At 48.3% G+C, this 6,937-nt stretch overlaps 1 protein-coding gene across 5 annotated transcripts in view; it reads left to right on the forward strand.

The window, feature by feature from the left end:
* The first annotated feature begins 3,625 nt into the window (after nucleotides 1-3,625).
* The window catches only part of Paqr8 (progestin and adipoQ receptor family member 8), a 51,192-nt gene continuing 47,880 nt past the window's right edge, over nucleotides 3,626-6,937 (forward strand). For 3 of the 5 annotated variants that reach the window (XM_021198390.2, XM_029539043.1, XM_029539042.1), the window contains exon 1: nucleotides 3,626-3,719. The gene's annotated coding sequence lies outside the window, so the exon portion shown is untranslated. Of the gene's footprint in view, nucleotides 3,720-3,860; nucleotides 4,022-5,888; nucleotides 6,098-6,937 lie in introns of those variants that run through there. The other 2 variants (XM_029539045.1, XM_029539044.1) reach the window with 2 other exon arrangements.

Genomic DNA, 6,937 nt, shown 5'->3' on the forward strand with positions numbered 1-6,937 from the left:
GCCCCATGAACCACACTGCTCCCATGACAGGATGCCGAAGTGTAGAATCTTATGTAGAGTTTGTCCTAGAAATCACAGTTATGAGTTCAGGTGTACCACAGCCACGTCATTCAAAGAAAGCAGTGATACACCTCACTCCCCCCTTTTTTTTCTCACATTCTTTCTGCTCCTTCTGTGATATTCCTTGCATCTTAAAAATAACTGGTATTATTGTCTCACTTGTAGCTGGGCACTCAGTCCTCCTTTAGTCTTTGGCTAGTTATGAGTCTCTTTGGCCACCGTTGATCACAGGAGGTGGGAAGGGTAATGCTGCTCTAACCAAAACTGACAGCGACATTGGCTTATGGACATTTATACATAGCTAGTTAGAAGGGCACACTGTGACTACTTAGCAAAACAAGGGTAGGAGTGTCCCCACTAGCATGTCTACTTAGCAAAACAACTAGGGCCTATGGCCTGCTTAGCTACAGGCTTCTCATTGGACCAGATATGAGTCCTGTGGAGTACCATCCCAATACTAGCAGAAAGTAGTTGACTATGTCCTTAACAGACTTGCTACTATCCTACCAGAGGCCTCATCTCGTCTTGCTGGCTGGTTTGGTTGTACATAGATTCCATGTTTGAGAAATACTGTTGGCAATTATCCACCAGAAGCCTGCACCAAATACCTTTTGGCACTGTGAAGGATAGCTAGCAGACACCAAGACATTTTTAAGAGATACGAATGAATGATGGGAAAACACTGCTAGTTATCTAGTGGTTCTCAGAAGGCCAGAGATGAACAGGGTTTCTCACCCAGATATCAATGCCTGGGTGTTATACCAGCATTGGGTCACTGAGTAATTTATTTTAGGCTACCTATTCTGAGACCAAGATGGCTGTGAGACTCTCCACTTTCTTTCAGAATGCCTGGGCAAAGCAGCTGGTGCTGGCCATGACTCTCACCATCATTGTCTTTGTCAGAGTTTCTATTGCCGCACAAACATCATGACCAAGAAGCAAGTTGAGGAGGAAAGGGCTTATTCAGTTTATACTTTCCACATTGCTGTTCCTCACCAAAGGACGTCAGGACTGGAACTCAAGCAGGTCAGGGAGCAGAAGCTGATGAAGCATGGAAGGATATGACTTACTGGCTTGCTTCCCCTGGCTTGCTCAGCTTGCTTTCTTGTAGAACCCAGGACTACCAGCCAAGGGATGGCACCGCCCACAGTGGGCCCTCCCACCCTTGATCACTAACTGAGAAATGCCTTATGGCTGCATCTCATGGAGGTATTTCCTCAATGAAGCACCTTCCTCTGTGATAACACCAGCTTGTGTTAAATTGACACACAAAACCAGCCAGTACATTCACCATCATCATCACCAGCACCAGCAGGATCACAGGCCTTTGTATAATATGCTCCCATTCAACAACAACACTAGATCTGTCAACAGCATCAACAAGGTCACACACTACAACTACCCGGTGCCTGTCGGAGATAGTGGGAGATAGTGAGAATATGCCCACATACCCAGCCACCAGACCCCCCTGGGTACAAGCCTGAAATGCTTGAAGAAACTGTGAACACTCCTACAGATGGAAGAGGCCCCCTTCTCCTCCACTCCCCAATAAAAGCAAGAAGACTGCCTTAAGAAAGTTCTTTGGCACACATATGGCTTTAGCATTTATTAAGGACTAAGGTGACACTGCACACTAATGAGATGCATGTGCTTGATTCTTTTCACAGTGACTTAAACTGGCTGAATACTTTGGACTCAGATATAGAGCATCTTCAGTTTTTCCAGGGTTGATCCATACATTGATTTTACAACCATCAGTCCTGGGAACACAACTTCACACGAACACACAGCCCCAAATGGTAGAAGCATGTTTAGGGGTGTTGCAGAAGTTGTTGGAAGTGTGTGCAAGTGTGTGCATGCGCTTGAAGTGCTAAGCCTGCCCTGAAGTGGCACTACGCATCAGAGGCTGGAGTCACCAGAGATACCCCGGCTTCCTTATGCATTGGATGTTTTGATTTACATCTTGGCTGTTGCACACTGGAAACCCTTGGACTGTTGTGAGGGTTTTTACAGCCCCACCTTCAGTTCTCTAGCACAGGATTATGACCCACAGTTTTAGAATCAGAGGAATTAGTCTTCTCATAAGACCCCATTTGAGATAAAGAAGCTCTCCCGGGATGGAAGGTGCCGCAAGAGCAGACGGAGATGCACTTCATGTACTCTATTGTTAATGACGTGGCTCAATCAGTTGAGATGAACCCTCGGGGAGACCCTCAGATTTGGGGACTTTTAATTTTGTTTCTAGCTTAGGTCTGGGTAGAAATGTATGTGCTGGGGGCAGGGCGGAGGGTGGCAGGGGTCCCTTCCTCTTACAGTATCACTTTATGGCTGAGGTCTCTGGCTAAAATAAGAAATATTTGCTAATATGGAAGGCCACATCTTCCCGGGATACAAGAGCAGCCTGGACATCTCTGGGCTGAAGCACAAGCTAAAGGCAGTAGGAGCATCACAGAGCCTCCTGAGCTTCCGCACCCACCTGTGCACACCGGGTCACTGTCCTGTGGGGCAAGCCTCCCACTGAGACAGGTCCCTGAACTCTCTCAGGGTCTGAATCTGCTCCAACCTGCACATAACATCCCAGATTTTAAACATCTTCATTTATGGAGTGAGCAGAATCCCACTGTATGAACAGTTCACTTTGCCTCCAGGTATTTTGCTGAAGATACACCAAATAACAGATTTTTAAATATTGGGAATGGTAAAAACATGGTTAGATTCTTCCCTGGATCAGGGTGGGTTTAAACGAAAAGAGCCCAAACTTAGTCCAGAACTGTCTCAGAATAGTAGGAAAGATGGACTTTCTTCCTACAGGAGAGCTGACACAGGCCATCTTCCCAGGATCTGACCTTTCCATTCCCTTTCTTCTGAACGATGCAGGCAGCTTTTCAGCAGCAAAGTCAATTCGATTTAACTGATGGTCCTGCTTCCTAAATGGATTGAAAAAAAAGATACATACAGGGTGCATTGTGGGTGAAGAACAACTCCAGTCACTGTGGGCAGACTTAGTAAATGGAGGTTACATGGGGGAGGGGTGCGGGTAGAGGGGTCTGCTTGGCACAGCATACGTATGTCCAGTGACATGTATGATGCACTCACACATGCAATCACAGCAGAAGTATGAGTCTTGCAATGAAAATGTGTCCACAGGGCCTTCATGGGGTGCACAGCGTGATTTCCTGGGCATTATACTGAGTTCACCCTAGGGCAATGAGGGGAAAGAAGGCCAGGATTGGAAATGGCAGATGAAGTTTTTATCCCCCACTCCCCACCCCCAAGGGATTTAGGTTTTGGGAAAGAACATAGAGGGCAAACCGCATCCCTGGCTGTCTCAAGCCCCCGAGGGGTTTGCAATTAAGGAGGTCTGGGGGTGGGTGCGAGGGTCTAAAGGTGGGTGGAAGGATGGAAGGAAGCGGCGTCAGTCAACTTCCTCAGCTTGCGGTGGCGGTAGCAGTGGAGTGTGCACCCGGCTGGGCAGCCCTCCCCTGGGCCGGGAAAGGGCGGAGCTGGGCGTCGCCATCCGGGTTGTCCCCTCCTCCCGGCCGCTCTCCGGTGCAGAGCCCTCGGCGGTCGGGGCGGCTCGGAAGGAGCTTTCCCGGAGCCGGAGTCGGGAGTGCGGCTGACGGAGCTGGGCTGCAGGAGCTCGGCCGCGCCTGGTGTTTGTAAGTCCCGACTGTGGGGGTGGGGAGTGGGGGACGGGCAGGGTGCAGGTCTCCACTGAGATGCTGGGGAGTCTCTGCCAGAGCCGGGAGGCGGGGACGTCAGGATCTCGGCGTAGAGGAACGCCTGACCCGACCTGCAGGGAGGATGTAGACCCTCGTTGCCAGGTGCCCGGAACCTAGCCCGAACTGGGATCCAATGTTAGAGTTTTAATATCGGCTTTCAGAATGCAGAGCATACAGTCCAAACCGTGGAGTTGGGGAGCTGCAGAGCCCTGAAGGGCTAGGGAATCCGGACTGCGATGGTGAGGAGCCTGGAGTGCGGGGGTTTGAGGGTGTCTGAGCCCAGAGAACCGGAGAGGAAGGATGCAAAGGAGGAGTAGTCCGGTGCGCATTCTTGGGGCGCCCTCCACAGGGCAGAGGGGAACGGAATCCCGGAGGGGAATGCCAAGTAGAGGAAGAACAGGGCGGAAGGGGGTGCCCGAGAGAGGGGAACCCCCCAACCCCCCAAAGAGTAAGGTGAGAGAGGCATGAGCTTCTCCTTGAGGAAGATGGAGCGGGATTCTCCAAGGAGACACCGCAGAGAGTTGAGCTGAAAGCTGTAGGTTTCAGATTTAGGGGCTATGGTGGACCGAGAGATGGGAAAGCACAAAGGGGCGGAGGTGGCCGGCGAGACAGTGCTAGGAGTATCCCAGCCAGGAGAATGTTGTCCTTTCAGTGGAGGTGGCCGTGGACACCTCAAGAGGGTATTCCCTTGACAGCAGATTGAGGAACCCTAGACAGGACAAGTGGGGACCCAGCAGCGTTGGCGAGTCCAGGAGTACTGGGGGAACCTATGGAAGGGTGATCAGTTGCCAGGAGCAAGGAAGCAGCCAACTGCCTCAACTTTCTGAGTTCTTATAGGTACCCAGTGATACTAGAGAGACCCTTGGTCCTGGTGAGCATGTTGTCTTGTTTACGTTGCACCTCATATTTCTGACCTGGGTTAGAAATGGCTTTGCCTGGTGGTGCGACGAGGAGAGACTAAGGTGAAAGGAATAGTCACCAAGTGAGATTTCCGATACACACGGGATATCTGCCTTTTGTGCTTTGGGCAGAGCACATATGATGTAGGTGTGTGTAGCGTTATAATCCGTAGGTCCTATTTGTTCTTGTCCAGTGAGAGACAGCTTCTGAGGGAGGTCAACAAGCACACAGCATGCCACAGGCAAACTTTAGTGTTCGAGTGTCCCATAGTCCGTGTTTGCATTAGTGAAGGTTTGTCTCCCGCAGCTAGTAGAACCTCTGTTAAGGTTATTCATAGTCTCCTCCCATGTCTGGGCTGTTCCACCCTCGGTCCATCCCTGGCATCTTAGAGGCTAGGTGTCTAAGTGCAAATCTCAAAACATGACCTAAGCGTGATCTTTTGTTTATCTTGGATATGCAAGTCGTTACATTTAGTTAAAATAATGTTGAGCATCTTGTCACCTATGGTATATTGCTATTATTTGTGGTGAGTAATTTATTTGGGTGTGACAACTGACTCACAGTTTTTCTCTGTGATTTCTTTGCATTGGAAGGTACTTGGGTTTGGGAAAGAATATCTTTCCTACTAGGCTATGAGGCCAGGTTCATCCTCTGGCACAGACTGAGATGCCCTGTCCCCGAGAAAGCTGAGGGTTCTTGGTTTATTAACTTTGTTATTTTGGGACAAGGTCTCATGTAGCCCAATTTTGTTCTCAAACTTAACTATGTGGCTAATCTGTCTCCATTTCCCAAGTATTGTGGGATTAGAAGTATGTGTCAACACACTTAGAAATTTAGTTTTTTTTCCCTATAAAGCAGGGGATTAAACACGGAGCCTAGCACATGCTAAGCAAATGTTCTGTCTCTAACTACAGCCTCAATCCCCTAGGGCTATTTGGAACTCACATTTGGTGGGTGTGCTTTTTGTTTTGTTTTGGGACAGGGTCTTTTGTGTATCAGTATGCAGACCAGGCTGGCCTTGAATTTATAAAAATCCACCTGCTTCTGTCTCCCTAGAACTGGAATTGTGCTCCACACTGGGTAGCCCAGTGTGGTTTTGGTTGTTGTTGTTGTTTTGTTATGTTGTTGAGGATGTTAGTGTTGCTTTTTAAATTTTCTTTTGCTTTTGTTTTCATGTTTCCTTTTTCTTTCAGGAAAGGGAAAGCTTTAAGAGCTATGCAAATTTACAGGAAAAGCACGTTTTCATTGCAAAACACCATATCTGAACGGAACGCACTTGGCTGCGCAGAGCACATACACAGAGCTTTTTGAACTGCCTGACCCTTGCATGAAAGATCTGCAATATCATTATTGCTAGCAGTATGCTTACTCATTTCGACACAAAGCCAGCGGATGCTTTCATTTTTTTAGTCCAGGTATTAAAATGAATATGTTTGTATGTATATAGTCAGAGGACTATTTCTCCCCTTCAAAAGCATTCCCTTGGCAAGCTGGGTACTAAATGTAGTGATGCCGTCACTACATTGTTGAGAATAGTCCCGGAGCGCCTGCTTTGGACCTGCCTTCAGATTCTGCAGCACATTTGCTGCTTGCCCCAGTGCCTGCAGACCTGCAGTTGGCAGAGTCCAAGTCAGAATGAGGTCAGCTTGGGCTTCTAGAGAGCTGGGGTTTTAATATAAAGTATGAAAACAGTGGTGATTCTCTTGAGGTTCTAACAGTGCAAAGGAGGGCTTCCGGTAAACATGCTGCTTTTTCTTTCTTTCCTTTTTCAATCTGTGCTTACCCAGAAGTTGCAGATTTATGATAGCAACCAACACCCGAGATAATCAACTTAGAAGCAAGAAGGAACAACCTGGGAAAGCCTTCCTAATGCTGTGACCCTTTGATAGAGTACCTAACGTTGTGACCACGACCATAAAATCATTTCGTTGCTACCACGTAACTGAAATTTTGCTGATGTTCTGACTTATAGTGTAAATATCTGATATATAGAATGTCTCATAAGTAACTTCCCCAATGGGGTTGAGACCCACAGGCTGAGAACCACGCTTTACAAGTTTTTGTCTAATTAGCCAAATTGATTTGGGTTTATGAAAGGGCGGAACGGCAGGACTGGGAGTTTATCACAGGACAAAGCTGCTCCCCTCATGGTAGTAAACAATTTGGGACAGAGGCAGAGGCAGAGGCAGAGGCAGAGGCAGAGGCAGAGGCAGAGGCAGAGGCAGAGGCAGAGGCAGAGGCAGAGGCAGAGGCAG

This window comes from Mus pahari, chromosome 5 (assembly GCF_900095145.1).
Source record: "Mus pahari chromosome 5, PAHARI_EIJ_v1.1, whole genome shotgun sequence".
NCBI lineage: Eukaryota > Metazoa > Chordata > Mammalia > Rodentia > Muridae > Mus > Mus pahari.